General features: G+C 44.4%; 1 protein-coding gene across 1 annotated transcript in view; it reads right to left on the bottom strand.

The window, feature by feature from the left end:
* Positions 1 to 24,433, bottom strand: part of gmds (GDP-mannose 4,6-dehydratase) — a 204,432-nt gene that overhangs the window by 102,785 nt on the left and 77,214 nt on the right. The window lies entirely within an intron of this gene.

Here is a 24,433-nt window from a genome sequence, read left to right as displayed (position 1 = left end):
ACACATCATTTATCATATCTGGTCAAAGAATACGCCGAATGCGCTTTAATCCCCCTTAAATTACAACGGTCCTAAAATACAAATAAAGTACATTAACTTGGACTGACTGGACCATTTGCATGTTTCATAATGAAATGCTTTCATCTGCAGTGGTTTTCTGTGAACAGTGCCGTTGTTGAGGCACAGATTTTTATACGTACTCACATCTTTAACATACAATGATTAACTAGCTGCATGAACCGATAAGATGAGAAGATATCAATTGAGCAAAGGGGTTAAACATTATGGCTAATATGCAATTATAATAACAAGTAATAGTAAATTATTACTAATAGCTTAAAAAAACGGAGATGCGAATGTTTGATTGTTACTTCAAACTGGGAGAACAGTCCAAAGAGGTGTGTCATTCAATTAGTAGAAAAGTAGATTACAGTGCAAACTATAGTACATTTTGTGTTTTTTTTTATATATATTGTGACTGAGAATCTGACGAGAGAGAATCTGAGAAACACACAGTTTCACCAGAAACCTCCAGCCTGGTGCTCAAACACACACATCAATGCTCTCAGTCAGACTCTGTCTCCAGTTCCACCTCATTGGCAGTGATTAATCGTCAACCTTGTTTTTCCCATGATTCTCAGTGTGGCCGGCGGAGACTGCGGCCAGCAATGCACGGCATTCTGGGAGTGGACTCTGACAGCGCTTCTCACCAGAGCCTCGACCTCTCCCTCCATCCCTCATCCTCTCCGCCCCCTCCGACCTTTGACCCGATGCCCTGGCAGGGTTCATGATGGAGCGGCGGGGCTCGGGCCAGCCGGTGAGTTATGGCCAGGGCCAGGACGTGGTCAACACGCCAAGATTTCTCACGCACCCTCACTGAGGCATGGCAATTACAATTACGGAACGATAATTGGGGCCTAAATGAAGACGGATGGGGTCAGCGGCGAGTATGGCTGGGTCGCATCACGGACCGATTCACAACATGAATTCTGGGGCACAGCGAGCGAATAGCCGGGATACAACAGGTGAACGGGGCAGAGCGGAGGAAGCCCCTCCTCCCGCCAGAGGGTAAACCATCAGCGCATTCCATCTTAAGTGACTCTACCAGAATCCACATGGGAAAAATGAAAATATTTAGGACCCAGTTATTTTTGATGTACACCTCTAATACTTTGCCAATACTTTGTCTGAAGGAAAGTCGTCGTTACACTCATACAAACACGTATTTCCAGCGTTCAACGGGTCTCTTGACATTTTAACGTCACAGAAACTCCCGAAGTGTCCCAAGTGTGCGCAATTTGTAGACGATGTCACGAGATCTCGATTCGAACTGGAAAACCTATTGACGATCAGTCTCAAAACATTTCTCGTGGCTTGAAGACTCGTTCTTTGAGAAAGTCTGGATTTTTTTGGGGCCGAATCAGTCAAATGTTGATATTTTCGCTGCTTGTTACTGCAGCACCATGCTTGATCTCCCAGAAACCCTTGCAAAGATGACATCTGTTCTGAAGTTATACCTTTAATGGGAAGTATATTTCTAAGATTGTAAGAAGCTATGACCCGACCGGTATGCATATTGCTCCTAACCACGGCAAGCCCTCAAGACAAGGCCGTGACCCAGGGAAGTCGAGTTGCCTCCCGTTGCAGTCAATTAGTAGGAGACCCACAAGTTGACCCAGGGCCTTTGGAGAGATTGGATATCTTGTTTAAATCTGGGAGACGATCAGAGTCCCCTCAAGAGGAGCTGGAGGATTGTTACACTGACCAGGAGGGTTTGCTCTCCATACTGTCACTGTGACCTCCACTGATCTGAGCAGCAAAGAAAACGACGAGACAGATGGAATTTAGCAACGGGAAAAAGAAACACGGGCCCCTCTACGCTATGAATCTGAAGCTGTGTGCAGGTGGGCCTTGTTGACTGCTCAATGTGACGTAGTAACATCATCAGTCAACCTGCTGAGTCAGCAGCACAAGCAGGAAGCAAGAGTGTAACAACTCCATCAGATCAGCAGCAACATTTGTAGGTCAAGCCTGCGTTAATCGGTCGTCACGGAGAAGGTTTGGATTTTGTGCGTCTTTGCCCGTCCACACCTCAAAGCAGAGCCGGCGTTTTAGAATTTCCCCACTCTGGGACCCGTGTTAAAAAAACACAAAAAACTTCAGGCTCCTTAAAACGCCGTGTCGTGTGGATGATCGGCCGAAAATAGTGTGTTTACATGAAACGGCATTCTCATGTGGATCGGCCTAATTAATAATAATAATTATAAATGTTCTAAATAAGTTTTTAACCTATATTCTGAAATGGACTGCACACAGGACTGTTATTTCCTAAATTTGACCGTAGGGGGCAGAAAACCCCATTTTGTATTATGTGTGCATTACAATGTTTTGCCTGGTTGAGTCTCATTTATTAATTAAAATGTGTTTATTGCACATTACTGAATGCAGACCAATAAATATATTTCATAAACTGGTCATACAAAGGGGATTTTTTTTTGTCAGTTTTTTTTGTTTCTTCGGAGGCCCTCAGTCCAATGTTTGGTTCCTAAATTGTCCCTCAGCTATCCACACTTTGAGAATCCCAGCCATTACTCTCATGATACAACCAAACTGAAATAACAAATGTAAAATACATTATGTAGTGCAAAACATACAGCCTGTTTACATTGACAGAAACAACTAATCCAGTGATCGGGGATGGTTTTTGAACACCCAATCAACACTTTTTACAAATGTATTTAAAAATAATTTTTAGCAAGAGTTGGTTTCCTAAATGTTCATTCTAAAATTGTATGTAAACAGATAAAGTACTGGTTGGTTTATAGGTCATCAATACAGGTTAGTGCAGTGGTTTTGCTCCACGTAGACATAAAAAAGGCTTCCTTACCATCCTGAACAAGAAAACTCATTTTTGTGTTAAATTGTTCAGGTGAAGCCTGATTACCGTCATTTATTGTTAAGATGAAACATGGTCAGGATCATAGATTGGCCCAACCTCAGTGCAGCCATGGCGGGATTGTTTATTCACTGGTTAGATCAATAGTTTCACCTAAAATGCTTTTAGTGAACTACAAAAACAGCTTCAGAATCCCTGTTCATGCTTGAGGAATGAAAATACACAAAAGCGAGACACAGATAACATGTTAATATGTCCGAGCCTATTCACAACGAGATGTATGAAATTCAATCGGTGAGAATTTGGCCCGTAATCTTCACTCACTCGGTCTTAATCTCTTTGTATCGCAGAGTCATGCCGGGGAATATGAAGAGGCTGGTCGAGACATGGAGTTTCTCCTCCGTGAGTAAATATACAAGAACCTGGGAGCCTCGTTTTCTCATATTAGACCCGTCTGAACACACTAACAGTCTAACACGGGAACATCTGTGGTTCTTTGGAAAGACATTGATGCCTTATTGGCTTCCTGTGTGTGTGTGTGTGTGTGTGTGTGTGTGTGTGTGTGTGTGTGTGTGTGTGTGTGTGTGTGTGTGTGTGTGTGTGTGTGTGTGTGTGTGTGTTAGCGGCAGTAAGCCTCAGCCATGCCCTGCCCAGAGGAAGGAGCAGAGTGGGCGGGTTGGGGGGGGATTCAGCAGGATTTGGTTCTGCCTGAAACCACTGGTGGTCTCTAAGACAGTCACAGACGCGTCCCGTCAGCGTGGCTCACTCAATGTCTGGCGAAAATTCAAGCTCAAATGAGCAAAGCGAGCTGCTTGACCTGCATTAGGAGCAACTTGGGCCTCGGTGTCTTGCCAAAGGACACTTTACCACAAGGAGAGGATGAGCCGGGAATTGAACCCAGTGATTGGAAGATGAACCGCTCCACCAGCTAAACACACAGCCGTCCCAAACATCCACGGAGCTGTTCAGAGGGTTACTCATATCCTGCACAGGCCCACACACACAAAAACACCCACTGTTCCCCACCCTGAGAATGGGGCCCCATCGCTACTGTAATACTGTAAAACTGTTGCTGTAGCAGTTGTGAAAGCCAGTCAGATCCTGCACCCACAATGTTCTTTGTTTCACTGTCCAGGATGTATTTAAAAAAAAAAGAAGTTTTTTTTCTTAAATACTGGCGTCTGGACACGTTTGTCAGAATCAAGATTTCCGTAGCCTTGCTTTTACTCTGGGTGTACTTCATTGGACTTTGCCAGAGCGAGTACAACTTGCTCAGTGAAACACGTCCAAAATGCAGTTGGACGAGCGAGCCAACGCAAGTGGGGGGGGGCGGGGGGGGGCAGCATGTTCCTCCGACAGTGACCCACTGTGTTTAATACAGCGCTGCCTGCCAAGGGTCACTTTCCATTTGGCTTCAGCGCCGTGAAAACCAAACCGAGAGACGTGGAGCGAGTGAGAGAGAGGAGGGGCGGGGAAACACCCTTCCTCCGTGACAAACAGATGAACGCAGCCGCCTCACACTTTTCCCCTAATCAATAATTCAACGGTGACCTCATATGAATAACAGCAAGCTCTGAAAGTTTACTGGGCACTGCTTTGTCCGACTCAGCCAAACAGATGTTAACGAGGTTCGTGGTTGGAGACGGTCATTTCGGCACCTCCGAGGACGTGACACCCGAACAGCCCGACGCCGACTGCTCATGCTGATCACCAACGCTCGTGATTCTCGTGTCAAGTGCAGCGCTTTCTCACGGCCCCTGTCCGCTTCGGAAAAGCTAATGCCTGCGTAGCTTTCCGTCTCCGTCTGCACGTGTCCTCGCCGTGCGATCGCTGTCCGGAGCACAGCGGGAGGTCGGTAACAACCGTGTCCCTCTGAGGCCGGATTTCAATCTACTTTGGCATCTGACTGACGTCTGAGAACGAAAACTGAGAGCAGGGAAGGCTCTGGTCTGTGGTCTGAGAATGTCAGGGCAGAACAGCCGACTGGAAACTGCTCATTTTGGGCTTCGTGGAAAAGGGAGACAATACCAGCTGAGAGAGAGAGAGGGAGAGAGAGGGGGGGAGAGAGAGAGAGAGAGAGAGAGAGAGAGAGAGAGAGGACTGAGAGGGGTAAAGAGAAGTAAAGAATGATGGATCGCCTTCAGGACTCGTCTATTTTCCAGCGGCTATAAACAGAAATGGCAATGAATTCGAGGTGCTTTTCAAATATCTGAGTTTAAACGTGCGCTAAAACCTAAAAGTGGACACAGCTGTGAGGACACTCCGGATTGTTACAGCATACGTCGACAAGGGAAGAGAAAACATGTTCAGATTAGGAGGAACAACGTGCTGAGTGCAAATTACTTAAAGGAGTCAAAACGTGCAAGAGTTCACTGGGAGAAACTGTTTTCATGGCGATTGTGGGAAACATGTTTATGGTGTTTGGTCTCACTGCATGATTCAGAGGTCAGAGTTTGTTGAGCTGTCGTTTTAAAGTTGGCGTCTTTCTGCTGTGGAAGGATGAGTAAAATGTGTACCAATGGCATGTGGAGTTCTACCAGGACCAGGTTTAACCTCTGATGTGTTGTGATGCTCATTGCTCTGTTGAAGAGAAATAATAATAAACGGTGACTGACAGAGGCTGAGTTCTACACCCCCCTCCCCAGACACACCAACACTGGTTAACACGATGAAGCACTGTTTTCTCACCTCAGCGTTCTTCTCTTTGCTGCATGACTCATTTTAATAATGCTTTGCGTTCGTAGCTCGGCCGTGCATTCAGCTGAAAATCTATTCTTCATTGTTGTGTTTATTAGCTCATTGGAATGAGACGCAACAAACCTTTTCTTCTCTCGTGTTTGTTTTTGCCTGTTTAAGATCCAGTTTGTAACTAAAGGTGGTAAAAACCACAAACAAAATAATACTTTAGAAAATCTATTCTTATTGTCTAGTCGTCATGTATTTTAAAGAATGAAAGTTCCAGCAGATGCAAAGCTACTTGTACATTAAAGTGGCTCAGCTTTAATGCCGCACAATGTATTTCAGGCGGATGTGGTTATTTTGGGAGAAACTTATTTCACTAATAAGATCAATAAACATCATCGACAACTGTGACTGTTGTTATTTGTTTAATAAGATAACTTGTTTCATGGCTGAATAAATACAGAGAATTTTCTTTCATTCATAAATTTTTATTTCAGGCATGTTACATTTCAATCAATTTAAAATATATAAACCTTTTGATGATAACAAATAATTAAATTATAGCTTATGAAAATATAGTTATACAAAATATATAATCTATAAATGCATGTAAAGGGGTAGGAAGAAGTAAACTTATCAAATTGTACCCCTTCTCCAATATTTCAAAGATATATTTTTGAATTATCTTTCAGTATTGAGAACACTTGGTATTATATATGTAAATATAGCAGTATTTACACATGTAATACATTAATTCCCTTTAAATAAATTAGGTTCTAGTTTTTATTAAGAAATTACAGTTCTGAATATGAAGGATTATAATCCATCAAAATTTACAAAGAAGGCGTGTCATTATTTTTATCATGCCTTGTGTATGAGCAAGTTTGATGAGATTTACAGCTCGAGTGAGGACATTTGGCTTATATCTAATTGTGGACTATGTCATTTTACTTCAGATTTATGAATCTGAGCTCATTAATGACATTAAACAAAAGACGTTGGCGACGGTTTAAAGGGCAGAACAGCTCCTTCCTTTTCTATTGCAACAATTCAGAATCTCCTCAGACACTTTGTGCCTCTCAGTCGGAGTCTGTGATGGACGCACACACCAACTCTTCATTTTCCTCCACAAACACGACTTTGTGTCCAACCGGCTGAGGCTGAATAAAAGCTACAGACCCCCAACAGCAGCACCACCCACCCTACGTTACCTCCGCTGCCAGGCAGTGATATAAAGAGTGAAAACTTAGAGTCTGAAGATGAGAAGCCAGTGTGTGTGTGTGTGTGTGTGTGTGTGTGTGTGTGTGTGTGTGTGTGTGTGTGTGTGTGTGTGCGTGTGCGTGTGTTATGAATAATGTATGAGTGGCAGGTCTGATTGATGTGGGGTATAAGGTTTCCAGCCAGCCAGCGGAGGGGCTGCGTGTCGGTGCCCAAACCCCAACGCAGCACACAGCCAACTTCAAAGGGTGTGGTCTGGACTCACTCATATACAAACACAACTGTACTCTCACACATGCACATGCACATAGACATGCACACGCATGCACACACACACACACACACACACACACACACACACACACACACACACACACACACACACACACACACACACACACACACACACTTCACTTTACACTACACACAAACAGCAACAGACACACATCCGCACCCTTTTTGCCTCAAAAATGTACACACACATGCACACACAGAGACAAACCACACAGAAACACATGCACAAAACACACGCAAACAGACATGCACACACTTAAATTTTACACATGCACGTGTTTAGACACACACACACACACACACACACACACACACACACACACACACACACACACACACACACACACACAGGACTTACGTCCTGCACTCTGGGGCAGGAACACACAGGGTGCTGTGTTGCCGGTTGGAGGGTCTGGACTCTGGGTGGAGGGAGGCAGTGCTTTCCACACCTGTGTTTGCAGCAGTAATTAGGGGAGCAAACTATTTTGAGGTGGCGAGTATCCGCGCGCACGCACGCGCGCACGCACGCGCACACACGGTGAGGCAGACACAGAGAGAGCTCTCAGTGGCTGGAGGTGTGCGTTACACGTGGTCCGGTGTTTGCCGTGCGGCTGCAGCAGCTTGTGTTTTCTCTGGTTGGAGAGTGTGAACGCCAGTGGAAAGCTCTAAATGGCCTGTAAATACACACAGTTATATTTCCAGTTCCAGACCATTAAAGAGCTCATCATGGTCTGCCCACGCCGACCTCTGCGACATGACAGACAGCAGACATGGAGCGGCGCTGCCAAGACTCTTGATCACAAATTCTGTCTGGCATTGAACCCACTGCCATCCTTTCACCTTGTTATTATTACGGTGTGTGTCGCCGTAGGGCTCGTTTACACCGGGCAATAACTCGCATTATGGGTGATCCAACGCAAACGTCATCAGTGCGTGCCGTGTTTTTATTTAAACGTCTGAAGTAGCTCTAGAAACATCTCCATTGTTCTTTGCTCACCGAGATAAAAACCAAAACTTGTCTTTGTTTGGGAACAGAATAGCTGCACTCCGCCAGCAGAAGTGACATCGAGGTAATAATACAATCTAACCGCAAGTGGTGAGCCGAAGCTGGACTGTGCAATGTAAACAACTCAAAACAAAGAATGTAAAGATTTGACTATTAGAGTGCGGTCTCGATTATATTTGCCCCTCTTCCGTCTGGGAGAACCTCAATTAAATCAATTAGTAACCTTCTTAAGTTCCAGAGGTTTCACCTTTGACACTTATTTGTACCCCTGCAATACAAATGATCAGTAATGTACTATGCGTCAGTATTTGGTCACTTGATAATTTTATTTTTGTTGCAGTTTTTCTAGATTTATACTATATACAAAATGTCTAAATATCTGCTAATCCACCCTTTGGTGTAAATTTGTTTATATCGTAATATATATAAATGAAGTGGTGCTAATATATACCAATAGGTATAGGTATAAAACGACATTCTTTTCAGTGTTTCTGCCGTTCCTTTGTAAACGGAGAGAGTTTTCAGAAAGTGTGTAAACGAGACACTTTTCTAATACGATGCGTTTTCACTTGAAACGTTTTTGTGTAAATGGGGCCTAAGTTTGGTCTGAGAAAAACTACACGTGGCGTTCCCCCAGGCTCTATCTTGGGGTCATTTCTGTTTAACAAAAAATGTCTGGATATTTACAGTCCATTCGGAGCACTTGAGGGACAGAGTAGAAACAATTTTAATAATTTAGTGGTGCCATTTAATCTTTCAGGTGAAATAACATCAACAAAGCCAAGAACAGACGTGTGCCACAATAACTACCTTTCATATCTTCACTACACTGAATTGCGACTACAACTTAAAAAACAAACAAACAACAAAACAAAAACGAACAAAAAAAAATCCAGCAGATTCAGAATGCTGCCGCTTGAATCCTAAAAAAAAAAACAACAGCAGCAAAAACAAGGCTGAGACAATGAGGCTAACTGGCCCTGTGTCTGAGAGAAGCTGCTTCAGAATAGTACAACTGCTCCACAAAGCTCTCACTGGTTTAGGGCCGACATACATGTCTGATCGTCTGCTCTGTTACAACCCATCCTGTCTCTCTGCCAAGTTCACCTAGAGTGGGGTCATGGGAGGCTGAAGCCTTTTTCCGCTGAACCTCGAATGAGAGGAAGGGTGAAACCTTGGCACAGTTCGTAATGCATCGGCTCGTGTGATTTGGCAAAATGTGATTCACCTCTGCCAACCACTTCGGCACATAATCACACACCTCCCCTGGGCTGTATTCTTCTATTTTCAACGTCTAAATCTGCATAGGGTGGTATTTCCATGTCCGCCCGTCCACGTGGCCCGCACATGAGAGAGTGCGCTACGCTCCTGACGGCATGTCACACCAGTCCTCCCCAAATCCCAGCCAAGAAAACAAAACAAGCGCGGCAGGCTGTGCCAGTCCCCGATCTGCCAGGTCTGTACTTTGAGGTTGTGCTGGTCTGGAGGGGTAACGAGGCAAAGCTATTGCGTTGTGTAAAATGTACAAGTGCACTGTGAAACGTGCTTATTCATTCTCTTTCCTCCTCGCTGCCTCACAATCTTGTAAACACACGCGTACAGTAATTACGCCTCATTAGAGCGCCTGCCGCCTTTCATGTAGCTGCTGAACATGGCCACCATCTCTCCCTTCTGGCCCACAGACATAAACAAACACTTGAGTTTGGCCGGCCCCCTGGAGCCGTGACTGGAGCTCTCAGGGATTCCCCCTGCGCCATGTCCCCACCTCTTGACTCCCAACAGCGCCACTCCTATCTTATTGCGCCACACTCCTCCTTTTTTTCTCAGTCCTCTCCAACGCTCGAGAAAAAAAAAAAAAAAAAAAGACACAGTCACACGAAAATAGCAAGAAAACAGAGAAAGAAAGAGGGAAGCGGAGCTCAGAAAGCTGCCTGCTGTGGGTCTGTAATGGTATAATGAGAGGACTGCAGTGTTTTAGTGGGCGGCTCTTTTTATAGCTACTGTCAAGACAAATGTGCAATCATTCAGTCTGATTGAGTGAGTGCGCGCACGTGCACGTGTGCAAGGCCGAGCTCGCGCACACAGCTGCTTACGGGAAGCTGACTCAGGATTTGTGAGGTGGGTAAGAAATGGAGATGGAGAGAATGAAGGAAAAACACACACACACACACACACACACACACACACACACACACACACACACACACACACACACACACACACACACACACACACACACACACACACACACACACACACACACACACACACACACACACACACACACACACAGGAGAGAGAATGAGAAGGAAAAATGGAAGGAAAAGGCGGGAGCAAAGAAAAAACAGTAAAAAGAAGAGGTGTCACTATAAGACAAAAACTAAAACGTGAGCATGAAGAGATTCGAGAGGTGATGGTCGGGTCAAGCTGGGGTCAAACAAGGTGCAAAACCCAGAAACTCTGGGGCAAGTTTAGAATGAAAACAAACACAGACAGGCCTTCCCTCATGTTACATGCAACCCCCCCCCCCCCGCCCAAACACACACACACACACACACACACACACACACACACACACACACACACACACACACACACACACACACACACACACACACACACACTCTCTTACTGCTGGGGTGTCTTAATTAAAAAAAAGAGATCCTTGGCACTCCCTGAGAAAGTAGTCCCACCTTGCAAAAGCAAACACGCAGCTCTCCATCGTAGATGTTTTAATAAGGGTAAGGTTCGATGCGAGCGGCGTGGAGTGAAAGCCTCATTGTGGCGCAGAGAGAGAGAGGCTCTGAATGCTCTGTCAGTTCCCTCCTCATCCATCAGAGCGACACCTCTGCACGCCATTTCTTCACCAATTAAGGGCCGGACTCCGACCTTGATGTGCACGTACAGGGGCAAAAGAAAAAGTACGTGAAGCCCTTGGAACTTGGTAGTTTTACGCATTAATTGGTCATAAAATGTGATTCGATCTACATCTAAGTCACAGCTACAGACAAACAGTGTTTAACCTAATGTCTTCATTGAACGTATCCATTCATCATTCGCAGCGCTGGCTGAAGAAGCAGTTGAACTTGGTTCCAACAACATTTGAAATGGATTTCAAATAGTTTAGATTTAGCTGACACCGAAGGCAAACAGCACAGGATGCTCAGTGTGGCTAAAAAGAACTGTGGAGTAACAGCTAAAGTTAAGAAGAAGCCACAGGAACTGGTGGAAATGTCTGTTTACAAAACACTGAACAGGCTTTGAGCCCATAGTAGAACACCACAGAGACAGCAAGTGCTTAAAAAACAACCCAAAAAACTCTGCGTGTCTGACGTTTGCCAAAAAGTATCTTGATACTTCACAACACAACGGGAAATATACTTTCTGGATCTTTTGGGAAGAACATGCACTGTTATGTATTGTCTAAAACCTCAAAAACCTCATCAAGTACGGTAGAGGGAGCATCATGGTTTGGGTTGCTTTGCTGTTGGAACCTTTGCAATTATTGCGGGTGAAATGTATTTATACGGGCATCCTATTTAATCTAGGAGTGCAAAATGGAAATAAGTGTGCCATAATGGAATGATTTGTCTTAGTCAAAACTGAAAGTTTAAATGAGCGTAGCTGCTGTGAAAAGACCCCAGGAGAGCCGTTCTACTCGGATATCTTAAGAAAATTTGGTGATGGAACAATAGTCCAGACCTCCTCCTGAGCTTTGTGCAGGTCTCATCGAGCTACTGGAGGAGCTCCGTTCAAAGGATTATGACTGAAGTACGTTCGACTGGTCATTGAATTCAAGCGTTCACTTTACCAGTGACATTAAATATCATAAATGTGTGGCGACCGTGCCAGTTATTGTGGAAAATTCATAAATTCACTATGCTTCATCCTGCCATTGTGTGCAACTGGACACGTGTACTTTGGTTGGTAAAGCGATTGCAGTGAGTGTGCCAGTGCGTCAGCACATCGCTTCATTAACGCAGGCCCAGTTTGCTGTTCATTGCCATGACCGGGTTCTTCAAATTGCTCCCATGGTGCACTTGCACACGTGCGCTTGCGGACGCTCGGGTGGCGTACGAACGGCCGATTTCACATAATAAGCCAGTGTGAGCGTGGATCGACAATAAGTTTAATCAAAAACAGACAACATGAGGAATCTATTTAGCCTCGTACGAAGACGGAGGGAAGACGGGCTTTCAGTGCCGTGACCCAACCAATGTTTCCATTCCATTAAAGCCACGAGGGCCTGTTTGAAGCGGACTGCTTGGGATGCTGTCACTGCCACGCTCAATAAACTACAGGCAGCTCTGGAAGGGCCTGGATCTCCTTCCCACCACTGTACCTGGAGCTGAGCTCCACCAGTACTAAAGATGTACCATCAGTACTCTAGTTTGTTACCACTACTCCTTATCTTTAGTAACCACTGTATGCATTATCGGGTATAATCTGTGTGATGTGTAACTTTGTGGGAACACAGGCCTTCCCCCAAGGATGGGATTAGAACTGAAAAGTCAAATCTGAAATAAAAAATTTCTAAATGTTTTTAAATTTAAAGTAAAACTTGTGGCTTTTAGTTGGAAAGAAAAAAGGTAAAACATCTGATTTACGGAGAGTAAACTAAGAATTCAATTTAAACAGAAGCATAACAGGGTTTTTTTCTGCATAGTGGTGCAGCGGTTAGCTTTTTATTCCTCATGAAAAAGAAACTGGTCTGGTTCCGGGTGGGGACTTGGTGGGGTTTCCATGTTCTTCCTGTGCATGTGTGGGTTTTATCCAACGTTTTACTCTGAAAAAGAAGTGTTTTTTTAAACACCGGAGTCTCGGGCCTTCTTTGGAGTAAAAACATTACCCCAGAAGTAAATTTAAACCCGATTCATTCCACACCTGCATGCAGGTTTCACAGTGTCAAGACTCACAGGCACCAAAAAATCTAAAGCCACACATAACTGCATGCACACAGGCGGTGTGTTGTAGGAGTCAGTCGGGCAGACCGAAGAGACAAAGACACACGGAGCTCTGAGCTCTTGTGATATTTGGCTCGGGTTCCACAATCTGCAGGGAGAAAATCTTCCCACGAGCCGCTCGGGCCGTCTGAGAGACGCAAGAGACGCGCTGAGGGCGAGCGAGGGAGTGTGAAGGCGCGAGAGAGGAGGTCACACACACATTCCAGTCCCAAAGAGCTGGCCAGACTCCTCAGACAATTAAAACAAGATGACCCCCAAACGGCCATCCACTCCATCACCGGCCCCGTCTGCTGGCCCAGAGAAAGCTTGACTTCACTCCCTGATACTCCCTAAATGTCACCAATAAGAGGCTCAGCTCCTCTCCATATGACAACATCCACACAACACACTCTGTTCTCGTCACTTCTGGGGACTCAGCATTGACTCACTTTCATTTTCTTTAGAATACCTGGCGCCTCAGCGACACCTACGACTCTTAACGGCGTGTTCACATTCCCCTTTGGTCCGGACCGAAGTCTCTTCAAGGAGGAGTCTCGTTTGGGCGACGAGAACACGCCCGCGAACTCTGAACCGGAGCCAACAAGTCTCCCGTTCCTTTACAATCTTTCTAACAGGCGGGGTGAGAGGACGTGACGTAGAGCACAATGCATTCTGGGTAGTTAACAAACCAAGCTAACCGCGGGAATCAGAAGAAAGACGCAGAAAGAAAAAGTTGGAGAATAACTGGCGTTAAGACGTGAAGTAGTGAGGAAGAAGCAGTGAGGAAGACTCTGGTCTGAAGACTTTATATCACCGTTGTTTGTGGCTACCCATTAGCCACGAGCTAATTAGCCGAGCCACAACGGGCTAAGGCGGCAGGACTTCTGCTTTCGGTTCGATCAATGAGCCGTGTTTCTTCTCTACTTCCTCTCTGGTCAGTGTTTGTTTCAGGCGACAGCGCCCCCCAACCAGCAGCTGGTGTAACTGCGGGACAATTCCAAGAACACCTTCTCAGAAAATACATTGGTTCGACTGTGAGGAGCGTTAAGTAGTATTTATTTTGTTTAGAGAGATCTTTATAAAACCTGGATTTTCAAAAAGTGCCTCTTCTTTGCTCCTTCATTACACAGTCATCTTACCGGTCTGTTGCCGAATCACCAAATTAGTCGTCAAATGCTTCAACTCCTCCAACTTCCAACTCTGATTTAGAATGAAACAAAATTATCTGAGAAAAAGCGAAAAGTCTCCGTTTCAATATTTGCTTTTTTTTTTTTTTTTTAATGTTTCATCACCAAACAAATTTGGGCTGATGAGATTTGCAAATCATCACGTTCTGTTTTTATTTATGTTCAATGCATTGCATCAACTTTTGGGAAGTGGGTTTGTCAATTGTAAGGCGTGAGGAGTACTTAAAAATGCAAAAGAAAAACAAGAAACAACGGTTATCAACTTTTTGAATGACATCTTGACAGGAAGTTTTCCACAAAACTCCTGTTCAGCTCCTGAGGAGTGGATCATACACGACCCCCTCATGAGGTTTGACATTATTTGATTTGACCGTTACTCTGGATGGCTTCAAAGAAACTGAGCCCTGCCGTCTGAAGCTCCTCTGTCTCTCTTCCTCTCTCTCACACACTTTTTCCCATCACCGCCAGCTGACTTCCCCCCTCCCTCCCCCCCCCCCCCCCCCCCCCCCCCCCCCCCTGCCTCCTGTCTTGGCCTGTGAAACCCCCCAGCAGGGTCCCGAGCCTTCCCACCGACTGCCCCCTCCAGAGACGTCAGCCCATCCGTTTTCTTTTACTGCCCCGTCACCCCTCCCCTCCTCCCCTCACCCCGGCTCCCTCTTTCCAGGTGGGAGGTATATTCCTCCTCTGCATGTGTGGGGGAGACGTCACCCCCCACCCACAACCCCGTCACCGACCCAACCTGCTGAGGCGAAGCAACTGGAAGAAAAGACACACAAGCTGAGGAAGCCTCTCACCATCAATAATCACTTCCTGCTGAAGCTGACAACAGATAATCCTAAACTGTTTTAAGAAAAGAATAAGACCAAATTATGCTTTTATTCTCTTTGGTGCTGAATTTCACATCCAGTGGTCCCGAATGACCCCAGAAGAACACGTCGTTCCCAGAGAGCTGCTTATTTGAGGTTCCCCAACTTTCTAAAAGTAGAATGTAACTCCCAGTTTGAGTTAGGAAGACGAAATCTCATTTTCTTCTTTTTCTTTGGTGTCACTGAAATGCTGGGATCATCACTGTCTTTATACATCCATGTCCCCGATCCGATTTCTATACACAAACACATTGTTTTGACGGTTCCACTTACTTGACAGGCTATTTCCTGCAAGATCGTCTGTGTCCATGGAAATGCAATACATTTATCAGTACTTCCAACTAGCATATACAAAAAAGCCTTCTTATTTACAACTTTCTAACTCGGTTTCAACTGGAAAGTTAAAGGAAATATCATTCCAAGTTGGGAATTCCAAGACATGAAACCTTTTGAAAGCAGGATTAAATGTCGGTCTTTCTTCAATAAGCTGCTTTAGGTTCAGGCTGCAGGGAAACCCTCTCCTCTACTCTTTCATATAGAAAAGCAAATAACTTAATGTGTTTTCATTTTCTCCCTGTACTTTCCTGAAGCCTCTTTGTGGAATCAAATGCTTCAGATTTGTGAATCTCGTCTGCAAGAAACTTGAGTATTTGTTGACAGTTGCTCTTGTAATGTTCTTCTCTCCCCCTAAAGATCCGCTAACCTCAACTACCTATCCCAGCCAATCCACTGCTGCCAATGCTTCCTCATGTGGGATGGCTGGATTTTCTTTTGAATGCTGTATTTGAATGCTAAATGCCGTGACATGACTTTCTTGCAATTTGAGACACGCAAATATGCCCCAAAAAATTAATTGAAAATGGCTGTAGATTATACGTTTGGCAGTAAATGAAGCAAATAAGCTTCTATTTTTCGAAGTCTGTGTGTGTGTGTGTGTGTGTGTGTGTGTGTGTGTGTGTGTGTGTGTGTGTGTGTGTGTGTGTGTGTGTGTGTGTGTGTGTGTGTGTGTGTGTGTGTGTTTTGCGCAGGACTCCAGGGTGCAAGCCGTCCTGCAGGCTCTGTGTGAAAGCCGAGGACTCCGGTTACGCCGGGCGGCGAGGAGAAAGGAGAGGAAAAACAGAGCGGGAGAAGAAGAAGAAGAAGCGGCAGAGCATCTGCTTTCATCCTCAACCCAGCAGGGGGGAGCTTAGGCCTGTCAGTCTGAGAGCGACGGCCAGCTGTTGCAGCACAGACACACATGCACACACTCCCAACCTTGGGTAAAAGTACTGAATAATGTCGAGCCCCACTAAAAGCCCCTCACGATGGTCGTTTCTCATATTTTCGCTGTTATGAAGACGTATTTCGCAGGTTCATTCGGGGGAATGCTCATGCTGGTAAGAGACGATTTAAATGTGTCAAGTAAGGGTTTTTTTTTTTTGTTCTTCATTCAGCATGAAGGACTTTTAAAACAGACCTGCAGAAAAGACGGCCGTCGTACCCAAACCACCGTCCAGCTGGACCGGCGGCTGCTTCGTCTGAAAGCCAAACGTCACTCTGGGTGTTTTTCACTCCCAAATGTTGGCATGCAGGTTTATCGCTCATCTTTGGTTTCGATTATTTCAAAATGATTCGCTCCAACAATCAATACTGCAATGAAATGTCATTAAATCCAACCTGAAATTGCATCACAAACTGGATACGGGGGATGGTTTTGTTGCCGTGCTTTTCCAGGTTTGTTCACACTGCCAGTGGTTTATTGAGTGAAACGGCCTTGAAGCAGGAAAATAAAGTCATTACCTGCGTCAGGCTTGATTATATTCACTGCCTACTCCTCCAAGAGGGGAGAATGAGTGTTGGTGGCCTCATTTTAAAGACATGGCAAGTTGAAAAAGATCATAAAAAGTGACCGACGGAGAAGACGGGGCCAAGGAGCAATAAAAAGACAAGCAAAACTTAGTTAAATGACATGAATTGAGAGGTTTAACACCAAAACACAGTGAACTGGTGGCAAACAGGATATTTCAAGAAAAAAACTGTTAAAAAAAAAATTGGCAGCTTTAATTTTCAAATTTCCATGTATTTCCTCACTAGTCAATGAATTTTTATTCACATCAACTAGGTGGTCGAGGCCATTTAATTCAAGCGTGGCTTCCAAAGACATTTCTGATTAATATTTGACTTTTCCATTCTACTGTACTCTTACCGGAACCAAATGGACGATCAAACCTAAAGAAACTTTTGTATTGTTACTTAATGTTTCCTGATTAATCTTAAAGTTTAATGAGGAAAAAAGCATACAGCGAGATTGAAAGGATAGAAAGGCAAATTGGAGAGTCAATGAGATGGAAACCATGACGAAATATGACTTGGAAATACTTTTGCAAAAGTATCTGTACAAACATGCACCCAAAAAAGTAAACTTAAGAAGGCTTCAATTACACCAAAGATTTCATGTTGAAATTAAAACCAGCTAAAGATGTTTGATCTTCCAGATTAAGGGCGAGCAAAGCTATCAATAAATACTTAAGAGGTACACCACAATATTTATTTCATGCAAGTTACAACAAGTTAATTCCGTATGTCAGTTTCCTGACTTTGTTAGGATTAGTAAACCGCACTGGATTTAAAATACGCCGGTGCCGAAATAAAGAGTTGAAATTAAAGTGGTGACGCATCATAATGAGGATTACCGTGCCGAAGAAAAAAAGGTGATGGTGGAAGATTGCAGTTAAACATGGGAATAAAACCCATCCATCCATCCATCCATCCATCCATCCATCCATCCATCCATCCATCCATCCATCCATCTTCTCCCGCTTGTCTGTTTCCGGGTGGTGGGGGTGTCAGTCTGAGCACCGTCACCCAGATCACATTGCACCCATTAAGAACCTTCCTGCAGGTGGTGAGCCCACAGGAAGGTGGCGCCCGGCGGGGGACAATGAACCCTCTACCCTGAGACTGAGAGTCCCATGCTCTACCTACTGAGCTCGCCGGGGGCTGGAAAATAAGATCAAATGTGAAAATCCAACAGCGAATGACAGTTTATAGAGTCTGTTCCACTCGATGTAATCCCAGTTCAGGGCCAATCTCTGGGCTAATTCAAGAAGGTACGACAGACTACAAGATACAAAACGAGAGGGACTCAATCTGAAATGAGGTGAAGTTACTGCGCTGAACCCCCACAGAGCCTCCGTTACCCTAAAGTGGCCCCTTCGCTGGAAGAGCGGCTTCAACCTCTCTACCGTCCTGTTATCTGTTCTTCCATTGTTGCAGCAGGAGGGAGTCGCTTTTACACAACACATCTCCATTTATCTTCTTTCTAAATGATCTGGAAAGAAAAAAAAAAAAAGAAGAAGAAGAAGAAGAAAAAAGGAAAAAACCTGAACATTTCTCTGTGTTTTTGTCTTCCTGGTACTGCGCCACAGTAAACACTCACCCCGGGTTGGATGATTAAAGATATAGGCGATGGGGCAAGAGCGCCTCCCTGGACATCTATTTTAAGTCTCTCACTCACTTCATTATTCCTGTCTGTGGATTTTAACTCCCACACTGCTTTCCTGAGAGGGTTTTCTACAGTTCCGGTGCATTTCAGGCTTTTATTTGACAATTGCGCAACCAAGCATTGGGTGGCTCAGACTCTAACTGGGAAATATAGTGGTTGTAGGATTTTCTGCAAATAAACTCCACCGTGATTAAAATAAGTGACTTTTTTTCTTATTTTTTTTCACCCCCAAAGATCAGAATAGAATTTCAGTGAAAACGGAAAACATTTGTTGTGTTTTGGGTGTCGGTTTACACGGCAACGGCGCTCTGAGCCGCTGCAAAACCAACAGTGCCAACTGGTGGCCTGGCATGTTCACTACGTCGGCGTTTCTGCCGAAACATTTCATCCTAATTTAACAAGATATAGGATGAATAATAATAATAATAATAATAATAATAATAATAATAATAATAATAATAATAATAATAATAATAATAATTATAATAATAATGCTTTTTTGTGGACTCAGTTGCTTCACATAGCAAATTATCTTTATTTCAATGAATATCATAAATAGTCAAACCTAATACTTGGTATTTTGCATAATTTCAGGCATTGTGTGTCCAAGCATGCCAAGGTTTCTAGAGTATCAGTGAAGTTTCATCAGTACGAGCTAAAAAAAAGGTCAAATATCACAAGCAATTAACACCTCGAAACGCTGACATTCAGTCATCAGATTCCCACTCATGACCGCAGCTTCTGCCAGAGTCCCGCCTACTGAAGCTGCGTGGATTTGGGTGGGTGGGTGGAAGTGGAAGTGGGGGTGACGGTGGGGTCTCAGGGTTACGGGTTAGGGTTGGGAAGTTTTCGGTGTAATGAGGTTTAGGGTGATGAAACCCAACGCTCGCTCTCCTCTGGCCTATTAGCTCCCATTTTAGCTCTTTACCACTCCAGCTGTGTTTGGAAAAAGCTGGCGGGGCGAGCAGAGGTATTTATCAGCTCCCCGAATCACTGCTGTAAAGATCCAGGCAGGCATGAAATCACACACACACACACACACACACACACACACACACACACACACACACACACACACACACACACACACACACACACACACACACACCAGAGTGTAAGAGAAACAGCGCCCTCTATGCACAGTGCAGCCAGTTACATAACAGAAATAACTTTCTCCAAACTCAGTAACTGACTGACCTGAAGTTCCCAATCTCAAAACACCATCGTATCCTAACCAGCTCCAGAATTCCAGGGATGCATTTATTTCATAATGACTCTCATTTTAGCCAAACCTTAAATAAGAATAAACAAATTGAAAACTTTTTTTTTTTTTCCAAACTTAAATTAATTCTTTGCTGTAACTGTGCTATTTGGAGATTTATTTCACACTTTTTGTCATTTAAATTATTACAAAACAACATTGTTTTCAGCATTCCTGCCGTTTCCATGTAAATGGCGCATTGTTTTCAAAATGTTGCAGGGTAAACGCAAAAACTATGAGTTTTTCACTTGAAATGTCACGTAAACGAGGATATGTCAAATAAATTAGACATACACCTGCATATCAGCGAATTGGAAGGGTGTCAAATGAACAGGAAGAAAAGAAAATTAAAAAAATTCTAATTTTGCCCGGCATTTATTTCTCTAACTAATAATTCACCACTGTTCAGTTATTATTAATCTACATAATGACCTAACTGCAATTACTAATTAATCCTATAGGTGCCAGTTTTGATCATAATAACACCGACTTCTCTTTTGAAAACTAAACCAATTTAATATTTGTCTTTACGCATTATTAATGATTACACATGATCCATAATAATAAGTGAGGAGATCGAATTTGGTGCATTTTGGTGTTAGGTGTAGCTGTAGACTGAAAAACAAACCAAAATAAGTTTTGTTGACACTTTTTAAATTAAAGGGTGATTATTATCGCCTCTGACTTGGTTTCTAAATTTTCCCTTTGTTATATCATAGTCATGCATCTATCATTGATTGGATATGGAAGAAACTCAATAAATTATCAACAATTTTCAGGAAAAAACATAACCAACGGTATGACTCACAGATACACATATCTTTAGTAACTAAAGTGCGTAGCCAGCAGGAGTAAGAGAAGTAATTTTGCATGCTGTAACTATGTACATGGTATTTAGCTTTCCACCCATAAAATGTAATAAAATGAGCTTGAATAGGTTTTTTTTTTAACTATCTAATTTGTAATTTCTGCGAGGTCTTTATATATAGTCTGTGACTGTCATAATTGTTGCTCTTACTGTTTTACACGAAAGACTATTTAATTTTTTTTCTTGACCTCCATTAGATTCACAAATAGGTCTGTGATAATAATCAACGTGATTTTTTAACAAAACATCAAAGGCCAAGAAAAGACTTCCCACTGACCTCTTGACCTCTAGGGTAGGCTCATGTCAAATGACTTTGGAGCTCTCTGCCGCCCCCCGGAGGAGGCCTGCCACACACCAAGCAGGAACAACTAGTTGAGTTTCTGGGTTAGATGCACTTTCTTTTGTTTTGAGTTATAAAACGAGCCGTCTGACAAGTCCAACATCCCACAGAGGGTCTTGACGGCAACGGGGCCTTTTTCCATGTCGCAACAAGTTCAAAATGTGGACATGAACGTCTGACTTACTGTACCAATACCCAGAACCTGCCCCCACTGTCACCTCACAGGCCAAAATTATGTGATGAATGGCCCCCCGCTCTCATCAATCATTGGTGATTGGCCCTGATCTGCGCTGTGATTGGCTAATTAGCCTCATCTGTAACCATTACAGCACCGAGAGGCAGCTGCGGCTGAGACAAAAAAAATAAAAAATGAAGGATAAGAAAAATAAACGAGGTGAAAAATGACACCTTCGGGGCCGTCCTGTCACCTCGCTGCCTCCACACAATGCCAGGAATCAGACAACTACACACACACACACACACACACACACACACACACACACACACACACACACACACACACACACACACACACACACACACACCTGAAGGCTGCAAGGAAACACCTCCCACCCACCAGAACTTCACAGGTAATTATATTTTGAAAATAAATATGGGAACGAGACAAGAGCTGGGAGCAGGAGGGGGCCGTCTGACTGTGTGTCAGCGGGTCAGCCACATCTCATCTGGCAATGCTTTCTGGTCCACTACAGCAGCAACACACCAGCTTCATGGGGTGGGGTGGGGGTGGAGGGGGGGTGACGGTCACTGGACGTCAGAGGGAAATATCTGGTGACTAGGTAGATTGGTGAGGCAGGGCTGTAAAACGGACAGGTAGTAAAAGGTTAAGAGGCGGGGGGAGGGGGGGGGCTGTTAGAAAAACACAAGTCAGGAGAGGAAATAAAAAGACAGCGAGAAAGTAATGCAGGATAGAGCCAGATTGGGGGGGGGGTTCAAAACCCACTGAGCCGGCTCCTGCTAATGCTCCCTCCATGACAACGCTCCTCTCTGCACAGGAAATGGCCCTCAGCAAGCTAAAAGAGGATGAGAAGCAGGGTCCAAACAGCTGTACCCACCATGGGCCCACACAGGGTGGGGGGGCATAGGATGGTGGGAGGAGAGCAGTGTTCCTTAAAGATGGTGGGGTCTTCATATGCTCAGATAGAGCCTCTCGTGAGCAATTTCTGGGGATTTTCTTTTCTCTTTGGCTCATACCGATTCAGAAGTTTGTTCTGTTTTAGGGGGAAAAAAGAGGGGCCAGCCAAATATTTGAAACACACTCGAAAAAGTCCAAGCTTAACCCCTTTTTCAGGAAAATGCGATCAGGAGGATTTGAATTATTTTATCTGCTGATTTTAACCCAAAGTGTGCAGCCTTTCTTCCCGGCATCCTATTTCGTAATACCACAATGATAATAATAAAGGGCTCCATTGAGAGTAGCTGGGCAGCTCCAGGTCCGTCTGCCTGCCTGGGACCGACACCCGATACCCGGCGGAGACGATGCCCAGCCAGCCGCACGCCTTCAGACGTCGTTAGAGCAGACACACAGCACGCCCCTCCTGCCACCCGCAATCCATCCACAGCCAATTACCAGCAATTTCCCTGTCCTGGGTGGGGTGGAACGAGGGGGGGGGGGGAGGAGGGGGGGAGGGAGGAAAGGCAGTTGTCAGCCTAAAGCAGACACACATGGTTCTGTTTACAAGTCGCTGGTTGTTTGGCTTCGCCAGGGCAACACGGTGCCGGCTCTAGCTTGGATGGATATTTCAAAGTGAGGTAGACATGGGGGCTGAAGAGAGGAGAAGGGTGGGGGTTCGTGGTGACAGCCACATGGTCTGATGGGCGGGATGAACTTTCAGCAGGAGAGATGTTCACTTGTGCATGATGTACGCAACGCAACACAAACACGCGTCTGTTTCCCGTCTTCTTTCAAATACACCGGCACCAACCCCCCCACCCCGCCTCCACCACCACCACCACCACCTCCGCCCTTCTCCTCGGTTCCCCTCACCACCTCGAGCTTCTGTTTGGCTTCCCGAAATCCGCCTTTCCGAAACAGGAGACGTGCCGCGAGGAGGTTCCTGATTCACCAGAACTGGAATGTTGGCGGTTCCCACAGGAAACCTGGAGCGTCTCAAGCTCCGGGTGCCCCCCACCCCCCACCCCCCGCCCACCCCGGCAGGCAAGTGCACACAAAAATACCCCAACATATCTCGCAAAAAAAGGCAAAACATAAACAGCATCGGGTACACAACTGGTCAGTCAGACAGGAGACACTGAGAAAAGGCCTCCAAGCTTCTTTTCTGCACAAATACGAAAACCATTTTTGTCCTGTCGAAATATTATAATAACCACCACTATATACACTTCTGACTTTTAGCAATTGGCGAGAATGTGTCACCAACACACACACACACACACACACACACACACACACACACACACACACACACACACACACACACACACACACACACACACACACACACACACACACACGAACAGTAAATAACATCCTGGATGTAAATGAATCCAAGTCTTCTTACTTATTTACTATTTTCCTTGTTAATTTGTATGTGTGTGTGTATTTTTCTTTTTCTGTAAATATGAACACAACCACTGAAAAATAAGATTAATTGTTGAGGTGGAGAAGGGGGAGGAGTAAATAAGCTTAGGCTTCATCTTACTCTTTTTCAGGTATGGTTGGGTATCATTTATTTAATTATTGATTTAATAACTTATTTTTGGCTTTGCTTTGCTCTGTTATGTTTATTTGTTTTGTGTACTTATATTTATTTTGTCGTTATTGTTTTGAATAATCTCATCTGTGCCCACATGTCCGAAATAAAAATTTTCATTCATTCATTCAAATAAACACTTAGACGTCAACACCTGGTTCAAAACTATTTATTCCCTATTCATCTTCATTTCTTTTTAACTTCTATTCAATATACTTGCAATGGAATGACTAATAGCCAACACAGTGAAGACTAGAAAACAATACACCTGCAAAAGTGAATTCTGCGTTTTTGTTGTATTTGGTGAGTCACAGTGCCCCTAAAGGCCAGGCACATGTACTACATGCCCTTGGGCGTCGTGTTGAGCCGTGTTCATAGTGACGTGTGGATGGAATTTTTATTAAGAATGCCGAGGAGAAAAAAGATTGTTTTGGCTCCTGAGGACGAGGCCTTCGACAAAACGTACCACATTTGCATACGAAAGCAACTTTAATCACGCAGTTCAATAACTAAGCTTTTGTGAGACTTTCTGAGGCGGGAGCCAGAAATTATTCAGTGTGGTCACGTTGGTCGTGACTGATCGACCGGATTCCAGGAATCACACAGCAGCTGATTTTTGCTGACGCCACCGATGCCTCCACTCCTCGCCTTGA

This window comes from Lipophrys pholis (genome assembly GCF_963383615.2).
Source record: "Lipophrys pholis genome assembly, chromosome: 10".
Classification (NCBI taxonomy): domain Eukaryota; kingdom Metazoa; phylum Chordata; class Actinopteri; order Blenniiformes; family Blenniidae; genus Lipophrys; species Lipophrys pholis.
Note: the sequence above shows the minus strand (reverse complement) of the source record. Positions and strands in the feature narration are given on the sequence as shown.